The following is a 19,472-nucleotide window of genomic DNA, read 5'->3' on the forward strand; positions in this document are numbered from 1 at the left end:
ACCAGGGAGTCTCTGTTCTTTCCATAGTTTCCAGTAATTTCACAATGAATGTATATTACTTTTTAAATAACAAATACATTTTTAAGACAAAAAACCCAACAACCCCATATAGACTGAATGTCAACACTTTGGTATTATATGTTGTATAACTCCATATATGTGCCCTTTATAATGTAGAGCAGGAAAAATTTTTCCTCTCTCCTTCCAGGTTCTTGGCTGAGACACCCCAACCCCAATAAAAACGTTAACAAGAAAAAAATTTAATTATCTATATACATAATATATTCAGGAGCGCCCCCCCCCCCCAGATAGAAGACTCAAAGGCTGTCGGGTAATATAGGCTATGGTACCATCACCCTGAACTAAGGAAAGGGATAGGGGTCTGTGGCTTCAAAGGAGAGGAAGAAAATTCACAGGAAAGTAAGAAAAACTTATGTTAAAGTTTGCCCTGCCATGCAGACAAGTCTCTCACGTCCATGATCTCTGGTAACTGCTAATAGCTTTCTTCCTGATACATACCCCTATCTTATGTCCCTTTCCCTTACAAAAGGGTAACTTTTGTTTTCAGTCCTTCTCCTGTGTCTGCAGTTTCTCAAAAATAATAAGCCTAAAATAATCCTTATGTCAAAGAGGCATATTTGGGGATGGCATATTCTCATCCCCTCCCAGGTACTTCCTGAGAGCCCGGCGCTGTGGGCACAGAGGCGAGGCAGAGGAAGGCGGGGCCGGCCTCTCCCGCGGCGCAGGAGGGAAAGAAGCCCCCAGACCGCTCAGGCGCCGCCCCGGAATGCCCCGCTTCCGCCCTGCCCGCGCCAACCTTCAGGCAGGTCCCCATAGGAGCGTCTCCGGTCGGACAGCCGCGTGAGGCAGGAGCACCTCGCAGCCCGGGGCGTCACCGGGCCAGGCGGCCCGCCTAGCCCTCACTCGGGTTGAGGTTGGGCACGGAAGCCAGCTGAGCCGGGCTGGCCCGGGAGAGGTCGGCCAGGGACGCGAGACCCCGCTGCCGAAGAGCGCGAAGGGACCGGCGAGGCCCAGCAGGGCGGCGCTGGGCAGCCAGGGCGGCCAGTGGATTGGCTGCAGGCGCAGCGCACGAGCTGATCAGCGAACGCTCCGCCTCTCCTCCCCTCGCTGCACGCGATGTTCACGTGTCTCCTCGCCTGCCCGGCACAGCCCGTTCTGTACGTGGGTCCTGTATGCGCCAGCTCAGGCGGGCTATTGGTGAGACTGTGCTTTCCCCTGCCTGACGCTTGTTTACGTTATGCGGACCCAGGGTGTTTTCTGGGAAGCGCTGGGAGCGGCTGTACTTCGTAAATTAGCCGGAGGAAATAGGTCGGCAGGTGGTTAGGCGAATATTGGGTTGGGTGGCACTGGGGCTGGCGTGCACACCACCGAAGAGGAAAGAGACACAGAACCGTTCAGTAAAAGTTCTGAACGTAAGGGGTTGCATAAGAGCATGCAGGGTTTTTTTTTTATCTTTGATTGGGGAGTATGGTACATACTTTTTCCTGCTTGGCAAAAAGATGTCCGAAACCTGCCAAACAGCCGGTGTAGCCGCTGTGGGAAGACCCTCCTGAGGGTTGGGGACTACAGGGTCTCCTAAAACTGCAGCCACCTCCTGGATGTAAACTCTTCAAGCCCGTGGTTTGGGGTGCATACCCAGACCCTGAGCTGAGGGGCCCTACCCCCAGGGCCTAGAGTTAATTGGGGCCCTGGCTACCTCACACTTTTCTTTAAGAGGGCCTGGAGTTAACTTGCGGAGAGAGACTCAGCTAGCGAAGGGTCAGGAAACTATGAAGAGTGGGATTGTTTAGCTCAGACTAGATAGGCCCTGAGTGCACCTGAGCTTCCATGCAAATATTTGAAAGACTTGTGAAGGAAAGAATAGGTTGGCGGCGGTGCTGCCTGCCTGATGGGACAACAGAGGTATTAACCAGAGGTGAATTTCAGGTCAGTTACAGAGCCAGCAGTAGTGAACTTTCTGGAGTTCTCTCTTGGAACTAGGTGCAGCTAGGTGTTTACATATATCAATGACAAAATGGTGGAGCTAAGATTAAGATAATCATTTGCCAGACTCCAAAGGCCTTTCCTCTTCGTGATGCATGCATTTTAATGCAACAGGTTACTTTGAGAATAATAGTTGTACAGAAAGGTTTCAGCATTGATTGAGCACATCAGACTAGAGGGTTTATTCAGACCTGTTTTAGCTGTGTCATTGATTCTCTACCTCTGATGAAGCGGTTGGTTGTTCTGGGCCAGAGAGGATATACTAGACTTTCTAGCAGGGCACTTTCTAACCCCGTTGTTGGGCAGATGAGTTTGTAAAATCTGTATTTTCTAGTTTTGCTCACTTTTATTGTTAAAAATGGCCGCTGCCCACATAAAACTGCTAATTACCTTCCTGCTTGGGAAGGGGGTGTGCTGGAGGAGGGGTTTAGAGCCAAAAAGTTTTAAGAAGAGAAGGAGGAGGAAGGAGGCGTCCATATTTTTGCAGAGTGAGGGCAGGGAGGAAGAGTGCTGAGAAGGCAGCCGAGATGGCAGAGTGCTGAAGGAGAAGCCATGTTTTTGTAGAGTGTGCAGAGAGAAGGAGATGGGGAGCCAGAGGGAACTGAGGCTGGTGGGCGCCTTTGATTCTGGGAAAACTCAAAGGGGAATCTCCTGGTTGTGGAACTGAGAATGTGTGAACGGGTTTTGGTGCCCTGTGTGTTTTTACTCACTGGGTGCAAGGCTAGAATAAGAACGGCCCACCAGTTTTTGACTGCTGTTACGTTACTGTCTGTCCGGATTCAGGGTGAACCTGCATATGCACGGCCATGCTGGCTGCAGCTACTGGCCATACACCTGTTGTTCCTATAAGTGCTGTTGCCCTTGTTAAAACAATAATCTGGACATTAACAAATGTGACCACAGTGTCCTGCTGTCATCCCTTTTTCCTATTGCCTGCTAGCCCTTCCTTTTTTCAAATCTGACACTCCTTCCCTTTCTTCACTCCCTGTACATCCAGGCTCAAAGTGGGACCAATGCAGTAAAACTGTCAGGACTTAAGAAATGAGTAACTTTGACCTGAATGCATTTCAGCTTCCAGACCCCCAACCCCCTGTGGACAAAGAAACAATTTTTTTTTTAAATAAATGAAGATGTGGCCACTAACTTAACCTGACAAGCTCAGGGAAAGCCTACACAATGGCCTTGTGAACTCAGGGAACTAAGGTAAACACAGGATGGTCTATATCAAACCTTTCTAACTAAAAGCAGTTCATGGTGGATAGTCATGTCCTAGAAAAGAACTTTCTCTAAACAAAGGTTTTCTTTTTCTCAAGCCTGTCTGCAGTCTTTTGCATCTCTGATAATGTACCTGATAACATGCCTCTGGAATGTAAGGGGGTCAGACATCCCACTGGAGCAGAAGTCACTAGACCTACTCATTGTTATTGTTATGTGAACCGTTAACTGTCTTGTTTCTGCTTATGTAAAAGAAATTTTAGTATATACACTTTACTTTTTACCCAATCCCAGAGATTTCCTGGTTTGGCTTTCTCCTGCCTCCCTAATATATCACCAATCAATTTCATGTACCCTCCTCCTTACATCTATCTACTCCTTTGATTCTAATGTATAAAATAAGAGGTGAAACTGCCATTTTCTAGAGTATTTTCTCAATCCATTGAGACTTTGCTTCTCGGCAATTGTTGACAGTTTGGCTCAAATAAACTCATGAAAATTTTTACAGGTTTGGAAGGTTTTTTACGTTGATACTCTCATACCTACCTCCTGCCCCAGGCAACACAAGCTACAGTGCCCTGAAAAGTCAGGTGAAAAAAACCTGGGCTGGTCTGATTCTCTTTGTGACCCAGTTTCTGATATTTCAGACATGAAATCTGTGGGGCAGATGCATAAAGACCCATGCAAAGGTCTTGGATTCATTTTATGAATTAATAGCTTCATACTTTCTGAAGAAAACTAGAGCACTTAAAAGTCTGTTTTTGTCTCTGCTACTGTATTACGTTGTCAGATAAAACGCTTTTTAGCATCCCTGAGAGGAACGTAGGGGTATAAAGATGCAGTATCTGGTATTTGTTGTTACAATATCTTACCAAAAACATTGCTAGAAAATACCAAACTGAACCCTCTTTCTCCAGAGCAATTTGCCTGAGGCAGCTTCCAGAATTGGTCTCCTTTCCACCTAAAACGCTATTTTTGGAGCCCTAGAAGCTATCTATCTGTGAAAGTCCATTTTCCTCTCTTTCAGCAAGTGACCTGATTATTCATCCTTAACCTAGGTCTTGCTTCTGCCCTCCGCTGCACAGTGTGTCTTTGGAGCTCCCTCAGCCATGCCCACTTCTAAGTAAAGCTGAGAGAAGGTGTTCTTCCTTCTTGGTCCTTTTTTTCCTAGGTCTCAGGTACTCTCCTGCACTCTCTTCCTGCCAAATCCTCAGATCCCTCATTGGCATCATCTTTCTTTTTTTTTTAATTTAGAAATTAAATTTAAGTGACGTTGATCAATAAGAGTACATAGGTTTCAGGTAAACATTTTTTTTTTTTAAGTGAGAGGAGGGGATATATTGAAACAGACTTCTCTATGTGCCCCTACTGGGATCCACCTGGAAACCCCCCACCCTGTCTGGGGCTGATGCTCAAATCAACTGAGCTATTCTTAGCACCTGGGGCTGATGTTCTAGGACCAACCAAGCTATCCTCAGCAGCCGGGGCCACAGTTGAACCAATAGAGCCACTGGCTGTGGGAGGAGAAGAGGGAGAGAAGGGGGAATTGGAGAGAGAGAGAAGCAGATGGTTGCTTCTCTTGTATGCCCAGACTGGAAATTGAACCTGGAATGTCCATATGCTGGGTTGAGGCTATATCCACTGAGCCAACTGGCCAGGGTCCCCTATAGCATATGAACTGTTGGTTGTGCTGTGCAATGATTTGACACCCAATATCAAATCATTTGGCAGTATATTTAAGTGATAGTTTGTAGCTCGTAAGTTTGACAATTATATTTTAAAATACCACAGTTTTTACGCCGGTCGCATAATTTTATTTTGTGCATTTATCCGTCCCACCCTAAAGGCTGGTTCATGAAAATATTTTCTAACATTAAACTGGTCTGTGGCCCAAAAAAGGTTGGGGACCACTGTATCACGTGACTGAGATAAGCGTCAAGAGTGAGTCTTAGACGGATGTAACAGAGGGAATCTGGTCATTTTTTAAAAATAAAACATCGTTCAGACTTAAATATAAATAAAGCGAAAATAATGTAAGTTATTTATTCTTTCTCTGCGGACTGGTACCAAATGGCTCACGGACCGGTATCGGTCCGCAGCCCGGGGGTTGGGGACCACTGTTCTTCAGGACAGAAATAAACAACCAGCACCTGCGGAGCACCAAGCACGTGCCAGGCCATGTTTGGAGTGCTTTGAGCACAATCCTCACAACCATAGGTGAGGAAACCGAGGAACAGTGAGATTAAGGAAATTTTTTGAGGTCACACAACCTACTAAGTGGTAAAACAGGTGTCTGAACCCAGAAAGCCTGACCCCGGGGCCCACACAAAACGTCCCACCACTTTCACTTGCATTCCCTGCCTCCAGTCCACAGCCTGAGAAGAAGGTTTGAGCTTATTAAATGAATCCTCTGATTCTTTATAAATGAAATCAAAGATGGCCAGGGTGAGTGATCAAGACCTTGGCTCAGTAAGCAGGAACAAAGCAGAGATCTCATGACTAGTCTTCCAAAGCAGTGGTCCCCAACCTTTTTTGGGCCACGGACCGGTTTAATGTCAGAAAATATTTTTATGGACCGGCCTTTAGTGTGGGACAGATAAATGTATCACGTGACTGAGACAAGCTTCAAGAGTGAGTTTTAGACAGATGTAACAGAGGGAATCTGGTCATTTTTTAAAAATAAAACATCATTCAGACTTAAATATAAATAAAACGGAAATAATATGTTATTTATTCTTTCTCTGCAGACCGGTACCAAATGGCCCATGGACCAGACCAGTCTGCGGCCCAGGGGTTGGGGACCACTGACATGATACATTTATCCATCCCACCCTAAAGGCCGGTCCATGAAAATATTTTCTGACATTAAATGGTCCGTGGCCCAAAACAGGGTGGGGACCACTGCTGAAAAATACCTCAGTCCAGTGATGACAGCTCTTCAGTTGCCGCCCCCACCTGCATCTGTGGGAGCTTGAAGGGGCTGGGAGACCCAAGGATGGGTGGTTAGCAGAGCGGCTGCCCAAAATGAGTAAGGCAACATTTAAAAAAAGGCAAATGTGTGTTCTTCTTGTTTCCATAAATTGGTTATCAAACAAACATGATTTTAAGTTAATAAAACTGTAACTGGAACTAATTTTATTTTTTTAAGGAATATGTGCTAACTGGTTTTCTAGGCCTGCCCTGCCCCAAACCAGGCACTCTGCAGTGATCTACCATTCAAGACAGTGCCTCCTAAAGTGGTCCTAGATGAACATTTCCGTTTCCTGTCCTTCCCAGAGTTCTCTAACAGAGTCTGCTCTCATAACTTTCTTGCCAATATGCAGCTGCTTGATGTCCACAACCTGGGGAAAAGATGCTCCATTCTTACATTCTTACCTGTGGGATTGTACTGGGCTACTGGGTGGCTCCCAAGCAGAGCTGAATCTTAATTTTAATAAAAGGAGGAATAAAGGTGGCTCAAAACTGGGCCACAGTCATGGAAGCTGTTGGTAGGGGATAGGAGACAGGAGTTATCAGTAGATACAGAATGAACCCATCTTCTTTTGGTATTTTTTATGTTAATCTTGGGCATATGACCTTGCGGTCACCTTGGATGCCTGTGCTGACTAGTGGAAGGGAAGGTGGGTGAGGAACAGGGCAAAGACGGGTTGTTGCTAAGGTCTAGAGAGAGGCTTATAAGTACGTGGAATCTTTAAAAACCTTAAAAAGTAAACTTGACACCCTCTAAATGTTGTGCCCTGGGGCAGGCAAAATCCCAGTAACTGAGCACCGTATTGACATGGAGTTCAGAGGTTTGAGGGAGGAGTTGCCCTTGTGTGACTTCCAGTTTCATGTTTTTATCAAATTGTTATTTTGAGAATGTGTGCCTCCTTAACCTTTGAGCAGTGCGAACGTTTATCTACATCCTCATGCCTCCTGACCATCCAGAGTATGATCGATTTATTTTAAAAATGTGTAAGGCAACATTAAAAAAGGCAAATGTGTGTTCTTGTTTCCATAAATTGGATATCAAACAAACATGATTTTAAGTTAATAAAACTGTAACTGGAACTAATTTCATTTTTTTAAAATAAACTCTCCCAAGGGTCAGCGAGCGTGAAAAAAACTCACTACTCAAGGGTTTAAATGTTTTCCAGCTTTCTGGTTCTGTGTCTAGATATTGAGAAGATTGAAATATTTATGCGTAGTGTGGGGGAAATGGCTGTGTTAGGCTTGCTCACAGGTTTACCGGCGGCAAGCCCTTTGTGCAATTAGTGCATGGCATGTGACAGCACTATTGTGAGGATGTAAGTGCTTCCCCTCAGGAGATGGATGAGATCGCCCCACCACTGAGAGGTGTGGTTGGTTTCCTGATCCCTTGCCCTCCACTGAGAAAAGCAGGTTTTCCTTTCCCTTTGTTTTTTTTTCTTTTTATTTCTTCTTTTGGCTTGCACGTCTCTGTGAGCCTCCAATAAATTGGAATGATCCAACGTCCTCCGGCTCCACAATCCTTTACCATCTGCCCGTATTCAATGCCAATCTTCACGGGCATGGCCACTGGCCTTACAGGTAGTATGTATGGCCTGCTCTCTGGAAAGACTTTACTTTTCGTATTTCCTATTTGCAGATATCTTAAATTAGTTACATTTTGTTAATCTTTTTTATGTTGAATTTCCTGGACTTCTGTTTTGGTTTTTAATTAATTTTTATTTTTAGAGAGAGGGAAGGAGAAAGAGACAGATTTGAGAGAGAGAGAGAAGCATTCATTTGTTGTTGCACTTACTTGTGCATTATTAGTTGTGCATTCATTGATCTCTTCCTGTGTGTGCCCTGAGTGAAGATTGAACCAGCAACCTTGGTGTTTCAGGGTGACATTCTACCGTCCAGGGTTTGGGATTATTTTGGAGTGGCAGGGTTCATTGGGGACTGTGCCTTGGGGGCCAACCCTTTGGTTTTGTAATGAGGAGATGGATGGTTTTGTTTTCAAGCAGGGGAGCCATGGTTGCCTGCTACCAGAGATCCATAAGTTGATTCTGATCCCCAAACTGGAGGTGCTGCATGCCTAGAAGCCATTTAAAAACCTCTGTAGCTTGACTGTCACCTTATCTTGAGTGATTTCTTGGATTGTCTGGTGATCTAGAAAAGAGAAAGAATGCTAACTTCTTTAACAGAAAGAAATCTATCTTTCAAACTTACTCTTATTCCCGACCCCTCATTTATGTTTTCTTTTGGTTCTCCTAACAAGTGAAAGGCAGAAGACACCGATTTAAATAGGACTAGACAGAGAAGGTGAAGGGATTAGTGAAATTATATATACATAACACATAATACAGGCCACAGGACAGCAAATCCTGGAAGGAAGCGGGAGAGGGCGTGTCGTTGGGGGAGTGAGGGTGTTGTATTGAGTGGGACACTTGAATCCATGTTAACACAAATTAAAATTAATAAAAAATATTTTAAAAATAAAATAAAATAAATAGTACTAAAAACTTTCAGCCATAAAAATTCTTGATGTGAATGGGAAGATTGAGGGGTCGGGGGAGGGGAGGAGTGGGGAAGAATATAAGCTGATGATCTCTGAAGTAGGATGGGGGGTACAGAGGAGTGAGAGGTTTCTGAAAAACCACAGGAGATTGCCAGTTCTAGGACCTCAGAAGTCAGCACTGAGAACTCCCCTTTAACCCAGCAGCTGGCTGAGGCAGGGCTCACCTCATGTCCTTCCTTGGCCGCCAATGGATTACTTTGGGTTCAGGAAGAAAATATTACAACTTTGCTTTCTATTTATTTTTAACACATTCCTTTTTTTTTTTTTTAGAATGTCATAAGTTATTTTACTTATTTATATTTTTAAAATTAATTTTAATGGGGTCACATTGATCAATCAGGGTACATAGGTTCAGAGAAAACATCTCCAGGTTATTTTGACATTTGATTATGTTGCATATCCATCACCCAAAGTCATATACTCTTCCATCACCTTCTATCTGGTTTTCTTTGTGCCTCTCCTCTCCCCCCACCCCTTCTCTTCCCCTCCCCACTCCCAGTAACCACCACACTCTTGTCCATGTCCCAGAGTCTCATTTTTATGTCCCACCTATATATGGAATCATATAGTTCTTAGTTTTTTCTGATTTACTTATTTTACTCAGTATAATGTTATCAAGGTCCATCCATGTTGTTGTAAATGATTCGATGTCATCATTTCTTATGGCTGAGTAGTATTCCATAGAACAGGGGTCAGGAACCTTTTTGGCTGAGAGAGCCATGAATGCCACATATTTTAAAATGTAATTCCGTGAGAGCCATATAATATGTTTAACACTCAATACAAGTAAATGTGTGCATTTTATGTAAGACCAACACTTTTAAAGTACAATAAGTCTCTGAATTCTTTTTAATAACATTGTTATGCTGTTGCTAACCAATGATGAATAAAGTACTTCTTACCATTAATGCGACTTCTGGTGCTGCTGATGGCTTTGTAGTCTGGTTAATACGTGGTGAGGTTAAGCTTCATGTAGGCGTTGAGACTTCCATCCATTAAACATGATCGTAGGTTGGTCTTACCATTCTTTAGATGTGAGAAAGACTGCTCACATGCATACGTAGAGACAGACATTGTCAGTACAGCAATACTCACACGCTGCAGTGTGTGGTATGTGACGGGAAGCGCGTTCCAAGTTTTGACAATCAGCTAGTCTGCGGGTTGAAGTTTTTTCATTTCTCCCCACTTGTGTTTGCTCGCCAACTCTGCTTGCTGTCGTGTAAGTCTTTCCAAATCTTCATTCAGTGACTTGAGCTTATTCACTCACATGTCTGAGGCCTTCAGGTCAGCAGCTTGTAGCTCAAAATCTCTGACAGAGACACTGTGGATGTAACTCAGGTCGGCGCTGTCCGCTGCACACTCGTGTGTATGGTTGATGATCTTAAAAAGACGAATGAGCTTACGAAATTCTCTAAAGCACGCTTTGAATGACTGCAGGAGATTAGATGTGAAGCCCGCTCGCTGCTGGAGATCAAGATGTTGAGCAGGGTCAGTTGCTGTGCATGCATCTTTAAACTCTCCCAGTTTTTCAAAGTGTAGAAAATGACCTGTTTCAATGTTGGCGATGAAGAGTTCCAGCTTGTTTTCAAATGCAAACACTGCTTGTTGAAGGGATAAGACTGTATTTCCAATGCCTTGCATCTTCACATTGAGCTGGTTCAGATGTTCAGTCATGTCCACAAGATAGAACTTCAGGAGCCACTCAGTGTTAGCTAACTCAGGATGCTTGATGTTTTTCATTTCAAGAAAAGTTCGGATTTCACTCAGACAAGCTGCGAAAAGGCTGAGCACCTTTCCTCTTGACAACCAACGCACATTGCTGTGTAGAAGCAGACCAGGATAATTATTCCCAACTTAATCCAGCAGTGTTTTAAACTGGCAATATTTAAAGCTCAGGCAACAATAAAGTTGACCACCCGAATGGCCAGGGACATCATCTCACCAAGCTCCTCTCCACACATCTGAGCACAAAGTGCCTCCTGATGTAGGATGCAGTGAAAACTTAGGATGGGTCTCTTTTCATGTTCATGAAGAAGCGCTACAAATCCTCTGTTTTTCCCCACCATGCACGGAGCACCATCAGTACACACCGAAATAAGTTTATCCATCAGTAGATCTTTTCTTTAGCAGACTCAGTGAAAGACTTGAATAAATCCTCTCCTCTTGTTGTCTCTTTCATAGGCAAAACAGCAAGACTTTCCTTACTTAATGTGTCACCGACAGCATACCTTGCATTCACGCTGAACTGGGATAAATGGCTTACGTCTGTTGACTCAAACAAAGCGAGAGAAAAGAATGGTGCTGCATTTATGTTCTTCACTTGTGTTGCCTCAATTTGATTTGCCATCATGATGGTACGATCATGAACAGTTCTTGCCGACAGAGGTATGTCTTTTATTCATTTGATTATCTTGTCTTTATCCGAAAAGGCATCAAAAAGTTCATTGGCAACATCAAGCATGAATGTTTTGGCATACTCCCCATCAGTGAATGGCTTTCCGTTTCTCACAGTTGCGAAAGCATCAGCAAAGCTAGCCAAATTACAGTCACCTTGTTGGGTTCAAACACGGAGTTGCTGCTGACTAGGTTGCACTCTGCACAGTAGCTCTTAACATGTTTTCTTCTTGCTGCCCTCCGCTGGATATTTCGATGCAAATGTAGTGTGGTGTGTGTCGAAGTGCTGCTTTATATTTGACCGTTTCATCAATGCAATTTTATCATTGCATATTAGATACACTGCAGAACCCGCTCTCTCCACAAAGGTGAATTCCTCTGTCCATTCCTGCTGAAAAGTATGATACTCCTTTTTTTCTTTTAGCCATCTTCTTTATCAAAAGGGTTTCTGCAATTAGCTAGCTGACTACTTGACTAAAAGGAGGAAAGTTTACTTCCTGACCTCACAATGACCCGTGTATGTTATGCATTATCCAATAAAAATTTGGTATTGTCCTGGAAGACAGCTATGATTGGCTCCAGCCACCTGCAACCATGAACATGAGTGGTAGGAAATGAATGGACTGTAATACATGAGAATGTTTTATATATATATATATATATTTATATATATATATTTATATTTATATTTATATATTTATATTTATATATATATATATTTTTTTTAACCACAGAATTACAAATATATTTAAATCTCAGACCTGGGAAATGGACTATACACAGCCTTCTAGGGGAGAGGAGAAGCGCCTTATATGTTCTGACAGCACTGCACCTTTGGCTTATTTTCAGTGGTTGGTGGAACATGAATAGGAACCACATTGTTGCTTGGAGACATGTCATTTTCACGTCTGTCTGACATTTGCTTCTGGGAAACAATGCGGTATATCTCTGTCAGAATAGTCTGAAAAGCAGCTTCTACATTTGTAGAGTCTAAAGCAGATGTCTCAATGAATGACAAACCATTCTTTTCTGCAAAAGCTCTTGCTTCATCTGTAGGAACTGCCCCGAGATGGCACAAATCACTCTTATTGCCCCCAAGCATGATAACAATGTTACTATCGGCATGATCTCTCAGTTCTTTCAGCCATCGCTCTACATTTTCATATGTGAGGTGTTTAGCAATGTCATAAACCAATAAGGCACCTTCAGCTCCACGATAGTATGCTGATGTTATTGCTCGATATCACTCTTGCCCTGCTGTGTCCCATATCTGTGCCTTTATTGTTTTCCCATCAACTTGGATGCTTCTGGTGGCAAACTCTACTCCAATGGTGCTTTTGCTTTCAAGATTAAACTCATTTCGAGTAAATCGAGACAGCAAATTACTCTTTCTAACACCAGAATCTCCGATAAGGACAACTTTGAAGAGGTAGTCATACTCGTCGTCGTGGGTGCCCATTGCGAAGCCGAGGAGTGAAGGGGCGGGAGCAGCAGTGGTATCGGTGGGACCAGGGGGTGTCGCTGCAGGGGTAACCCGAGCACCGAGCTTTGGCTGCCGGACCGGGTGAAGAGAATGTTTTATATTTTTAACATTATTTATTATAATAAAGATTTGTCTGCGAGCCAGATGCAGCCATCAAAAGAGCCACATCTGGCTTGCGAGCCATAGGTTCCCGACCCCTGCCATAGCATATATGCACCACATCTTCTTTATCCAATCATCTATTGAAGGGCTTTTTGTTTGTTTCCATGTCTTGGCCACTGTGAACAATGCTGCAATGTACATGGGGCTTCATGTGTCTTTACGTACCAGTGTTTTTGAGTTATGGGGGTATATTCCCAGTAGAGGGATTGCTGGGTCATAAGGTAGTTCTATTTTTAAGTTTTGAGGAGCCACCATACTTTCTTCCATAATGGTTGTACTACTTTACATTCCCACCAACAGTGAATGAGGGTTCCTTTTTTTCCACAGCCTCTCCAACATTTATTATTACCTGTCTTGTTGATAATAGCTAATCTAACAGGTATGAGGTGGTATCTCATTGCAGTTTTGATTTGCATTTCTCTAATAGCTAATGAAGATGAGCATCTTTTCATATATCTGTTGGCCATTTGTATTTCTTCCTCGGAGAAGTGTCTGTTTATGTCCTCTTCCCATTTTTTTTTATTGGATTGTTTGTTTGTTGTTGAGTTTTATGAGTTCTTTGTATATTTTGGATATTAGGCCCTTATCTGTGCTGTTGTTTGAAAATGGCATCGCTCATTTACTTGGCTGTTAGTTTATTTTGTTGTCAGTTTCTCTTGCTAAGCAAAAACTTTTTAGTCTGATGTAGTCTCATTCATTTATCTTTGCCTTCACTTCCCTTGCCTTTGGAGTCAAATTCATAAAGTGCTCTTTGTAACCAAGGTCCATGAGTTTAGTACCTATGTTTTCTTCTATGTAATTTATTGTTTCAGGTCTTATAATTAGGTCTTTGACCCATTTTGAATTAACTTTAGTACAAGGGGACAAACTGTAGTCGAGTTTCATTCTTTTGCATGTGGTTTTCAAGTTTTCCCAGCACATTTGTTGAAGAGGCTTTCTTTTCTCCATTGTGTGTTGTTGGCCCCTTTATCAAGAATTATTTGACCATATATATGTGGTTTTATTTCTGGGCTTTCTATTCTGTTCCATTGTTCTGAGTGTCTATTTTTCTGCCAATACCATGCTGTTTTGATTATCATAACACATTCTTTTTACTCTCTAATTTTTGTCTAAGTTTTATAATGTATATAAAATAGTGCAGTGATGCATGTATGTAAGTTACGACTGAAGAAATATCTGATTGGGAGTTAGTAGTTTGTAATAAAAAAAAAAGCTGGATGTCATTGCTCAAAGAAATGACAACAGAGCAGGGAAACAACCAGTACTTCTCAAATCTGACTGCCTGTGACTCATTGGAGATGTTGTTAAAATGTGATTTCTATTCAGTAGGTCTGGGCTGGAGCCCCACATCCTGCAGTTGGAAGGCTGACTCAGAAGGAGTGAGATGGTTTTACCCTTTTGTAGTGCAGAGTTCCGTTTGGTGTCTTAGAGAGGGAAAGCCAGCAGGGCGTCAGAAACAGGCTCTGGTGTCTCCTCCACGGAACATCCAGGCCTTACCCCTGACACAGAGGAAGTCCTGTACCGTGAATCATCAGAAGAGTTGCAGAAATCTATTCTATAATGGGTGTGTCATTACCATTGCCATGTGTCATGTGATGTCGATTTGCTTCTTGGTCCACACGGCTCGAGTAGACCACTTCACAAGAAAGAAAAGTGTTGGGTGCAGCCATCAAAAACCAAAAAAATGACACCTCTGAAGTAGGAGAAAAACATATGTGAGAGAGTGCGCCATTAGACAGGGTGTCCCCTCCCACTGTCTGTGCTGGGTGGGCTTCAGCTTACCTTTCCTGCCTCAGTCCTGGTACTCTGCAACAGTATCTACTGCTTCTAATGTTAACTAACATTTGCCAAGCACATTTCAACACTGCTACTTAGAAATGACAGCTCTACAGGTCAGTATTCTTTTCACTATTTAGCAAGTGAGGAGACTGAGCCCCTTATGGTTAAGTGGCTTATTGAACATCTCTTATAAGTGGTAGAGCAGGACAAATTCTTCTGACTGCATGTTCAATGTTTTTTCTATTTGAATAAAAACTGCCTCTGTTCTGGGAGCCAGTGAGAGAGGCTTGAACTTTTGAGGACTTCAATTCTCATTTATTCAGTCGTCAAGTAAATATCTATGATGTGTCTGGTACTGTGTTCCGAATTCAGAGATGAACAGTGTGGTCTTTGGCCTTTAGGAAAGAGAGAAGCAGATATGCATCTACCTGTTGAGTGATGTGATAGGGTCAGGTCACTGTGCTGTAGGAGAGTCACTGCACTACAGGAAGGTCCCCAGGTCCACAGAAGGGGCAGCAGAGAAGGTTAACAGGCAGGGGTGTCTAGTCTGAGAGCTGAAGGGTAAATAAATAACTGGAGAAATAGAGGGAGAGCACTACCAGTGGAGCGTCAGTGTGTGGACATCAGGAATACCACCAAACAGAAATGATGGCAATTAATGCATTTGAAGATAGTTGTTATTGGCCCATTTAATCATTACAAAATGCCCCTCTCTCTTCCTCTCTCTCTTTTCAGAGACAGAGAGAGAGAGTCAGAGAGAGTGATAGACAGGGACAGACAGACAGGAATGAAGAGATGAGAAGCATCAATCATTAGTTTTTTGTTGCACGTTGCGACACCTTAGTTGTTCATTGATTGCTTTCTCATATGTGCCTTGACCGTGGGCCTTCAGCAAACTGAGTAACCCCTTGCTCGAGCCAGCGACCTTGGATCCAAGGAGCCCGCGCTTGAGCTGGCGACCTCGGGCTCTCAAACCTGGGTCTTCTGCATCCAAGTCCGATGCTCTATCCACTGCACCACAGCTTGGTCAGGCGCAAAGTGCCTCTCTTGAATGCCACTAATAGTCTATTCAGAAATTTACCCTGCTGTTATTATAGCTACTCCCTTTTCTGTGGATGTGTGTTTGCATGGAATATTCCCCCCCATCCTTCTACTGTTTTTTTTTTTCATTTTTCCGAAGCTGGAAACGGGGAGGCAGTCAGACAGACTCCTGCATGCGCCCCACCAGGATCCACCCAGCATGCCCACCAGGGGGCAGTGCTCTGCCCATCTGGGGCATTGCTCTGTTGCAACCAGAGCCATTCTAGCACCTGAGGCAGAGGCCACAGAGCCATCCCCAGCGCCCAGGCCAACTTTGCTCCAATGGAGCCTTGGCTGTAGGAGGGGAAGAGAGAGACAGAGAGGAAGGAGGGGAGGGGGAGAAGCAGATGGGCACTTCTCCTGTGTGCCCTGGCTGGGAATCGAACCCAGGACTCCTGCACGCCAGGCCGATGCTCTATACCACTGAGCCAACCGGCCAGGGCCGCATCCTTCTACTTTTAACTATCCATGCTTTCATGTTTCTTATAGTTGGGCTTGCTTTTTTCTCTTATCCAGTATGATTGTCTTTTTTTTTTTTTTTTTTTGGTATGTGTGGCAGAGACAGAGAGATGGACAGGCAGGGACAGACAGACAGGAAGGGAGAGAGATGAGAAGCATCACTTCTTCGTTGCGGCACCTTAGTTGTTCATTGATTGCTTTCTCATATGTGCCTTGACCGGGGGCTATAGCAGAGCAAGTGACCCCTTGCTCAAGCCAGTGACCTTGGGCTCAAACCTGCGACCTTTAGGCTCAAGCCAGCGACCATGGGGTCATGTCTATGATCCCACGCTCAAGCCAGCCACCCTATGCTCAAGCTGGATAAGCCCATGCTCAAGCCGATGACCTTGGGGTTTCGAACTTGGGTCCTCTGCGTCCCAGTCTGACACTCTATCCACTGCGTCACCACCTGGTCAGACCGTGATTGTCTTTTAATTAGTGCTTACCATTTATGCTTAATGTAATTATAAACTGTTTTCAAGCACAAGAACCAAAAGCTCCCTGTCTTTCGTTTCCCTCAGCAGACAAAGACGGGTCAGTGAAGTCTGTTCTTCTAGTCCGTTCTGAGCCAGAGTCTGTATTTGGATTCGGCCTGCTTCTGCTTGCTGTGAAGGTTTCCTTAGTAGTTGGTCCAAGAATCAGTGGCCTGAAAATGGAACTAGTAGAGCTAGTATGAGAAGGAAGCTGCGGTGACACCAGCCCTTCCATGAAGCCTTCCCTGACTTCTTTTGACAGTATTGGAATGTTATTCTCAGTATTTCTACTAGGTCCTTACACACTTTTGTAACAGGAGCTATATCATCGTGGTCATTGCTTGTGTTAATGTTCATGTCCACCAGCAGCCCCTGAAAGGTGGAGGTGATGTTCTATAATCTTCATGTTCCTAGTGCTGAGCACTTATTTTACTGGAGTAAGCGCTGGTTAGGAAGGCTGTTCATATTGTTGGCTTCTCTTGTGTTTTAGTCAACATATATTTTTAGCACCTGCTTTGCATAGGGGCTGTGCTGTGCGTTGAGTTGAATACAGAGTAGAATATTTATGCTCTAAAACACTTAGAATGTGGGTGGGAAAACACACAATATATATGTCCACTCATGTGAAAAGATACAGACAAGACACTAGTCTTTGATGTAGTATGGGAAATAAAAGCTTATGTCTACAGCAAGGGAAAAATGTTAATAGACATAAAAGATGAGTAGAGATTAAACAAAAAAAAGAAAAAAGGGGTTTCTGGTGGCGTGCTCTGTAGAAAAGCAGAGATGAGCAGGGGAGTTTGAAGGGACAAAGCAGATCAAGTAGCCGGAGTGAGAGGTGATACAGGAGAGAGGTTGCTTGAGAGCCCACTAGAGCAGATCTTCAGTGAAGACTTGAGGAGGTTCAAAGTAGTCTCAGAGGAAAGAGGAAGCCAGTGATAGTTTCGGAGCAGGGTAAGGATAGAACCAAAGTATTGTTTTAGAAAATGAGTTTGTGCTGGGCACTATTGGATAGAATAGAGGAGCCTGGAGGGAAGGAGATGGGAAGTGATGACCTAGAGTCTAGATCAGGTTTTTAGGGCTTAAATCTGAGCGGAGACAGCAGGAATGAAAGAACACAGATTATTTATATGAGAAACATCTAGGATTGGTGACTAGTTAGTTGTGGGGATTGGAGGCACCTGAAGCAGCAAGTTACACTAAAAGGAGGACTCAGTAATCAGAAGTAGGCCTTATGCCCAAGCCCATACTTTGTCTTCTAGCTTCTCTGAGCCTCAGCTTTTTTACCTGTAAAATGAGGGTCCTGGGTCTCTGTGACTCCTTCTGGTCTCACATTAGACCTGGTCTCATAGAACAGACCAGTTGTTTACATCCTTACACTGATTCAGGTCTGTTTACCAGAAGAAATCAAGACCTTCCTGACCTCTTCCTGTCTGGCCAGATAATCTACTTTCTCAATCTATGGTACTGGTCCTTAGGAAAGTCATCATGTCCCTAGCACCTGATGTGGCCATGTCACACAGTGTTCAGGCAGGGCACCTTTGTACACAGCTCAAGTTCTGCAGAGTGAGGGCTTCTGCTGCCCAGGCTGACCTCCTGGGCCTGCTGCCTGCAGTCCCCTGGCCATGCCAGCCAAGACCTGAGAACCAGTGGGCAGGTGGATTTTTGTCTTTGAGAAGCCAGACTGGCTGATACTGGACTGCAGATACCCAGCTGACCAGAGCAAGGGCAAAAGCTTGGGCAGACAGGGGTGAGCCCTAATGAAGTCTTTTCCCCTTGTTTTATGCCTCTCTCATGAGGTAAGAGTAACGTGCTCAATTTGGTGGTGGGGGGGGTCTCTTCAGCTATGCAGCCAGTGTTCCTCTTCTACTGCCCATGCTGCGATGCCAATGTGTGGTCCCTGTGGGCCTGATGGACAGCTTCTGTTGTGTTTCTTTTTAACCGAGATGAATTGGCCCAGCTACTCTACTCAAGCACCAGTTTCACCTCTTCTCTGGTTCCCATGCAGAAGGGAAATGCCTCTTTTCAGTTGGGAGAAATATGAGGATGCTGCATAAGTGGTGATAAGTTAACAACAAGTTGTGAAATTTTATTTCAGTCTTACTCTTTCAGTCCTCCTGCTCTTCCTTGGCAGCTTCGGGTGCTTCCCGGTACAGAATGCTAGGTATAACAGTAAATATCCCAGTGTATCGAGCACTTATGACATGCCACACTTTGCTCTAGATGTGAGCACACATTCACTCATTCAGGCTTATGGAGTAAGGATCCCCATTTCACAGATGGCCTAGCTGGAGTATGGAGGGGGATGGACTGGCCCAGAAAGATAGCTTGTCGCTGCTCGAACTGGAACTTTACCAAGGCTGTCTGGCCCCAGCGCCCTTATCTAGGAGATGGTTTTGTTCCTGTACGTGTAGATACACAAAAGTCACTGTGGATAAAGAAAAACCAAAAACCAAGCCAACCCAAAATAGCTTATGTAATGCTGGTGGCCAAGGCCAGGCAGGTCCACACTGGATTCGGGCAGACGGTAGAAAAACTGTGGAGCCGGAAAGGGTTGGGCCGTTCTGTTTAATAGAGTCTCACAACAGCGGACAAGCACAAAGGCAGAGGAAACTGCCCCTCAGGCAAACAAACAGCAAAATGGCCCCTCACAGTGGCAGGCAGGCACCCTGCCATCCACAGTCCCCCATCTCTCTCGAGCACAAACACCCATAGCCTTATACTGTATAGGCCCTACACACGTGCCTCTGCCACTGTGCTCACGCACTAACAAGCAAAGTGCTTGCAGCTGTTATATCAGTGTGCAGGCCTAACACAGCTGCCCCACAGCCTAAGAAAACACAGTTGTACATCTATGGTG

General features: G+C 44.3%; 1 pseudogene; it reads right to left on the bottom strand.

Moving 5' to 3' along the window:
• Positions 1 to 11,865: 11,865 nt before the first annotated feature.
• Positions 11,866 to 12,689, bottom strand: LOC136337932 (ras-related protein Rab-11A pseudogene; annotated as a pseudogene).
• Positions 12,690 to 19,472: the final 6,783 nt, after the last annotated feature.

This window comes from Saccopteryx bilineata, chromosome 5, assembly GCF_036850765.1.
Source record: "Saccopteryx bilineata isolate mSacBil1 chromosome 5, mSacBil1_pri_phased_curated, whole genome shotgun sequence".
NCBI classification, from domain to species: Eukaryota; Metazoa; Chordata; class Mammalia; order Chiroptera; family Emballonuridae; genus Saccopteryx; species Saccopteryx bilineata.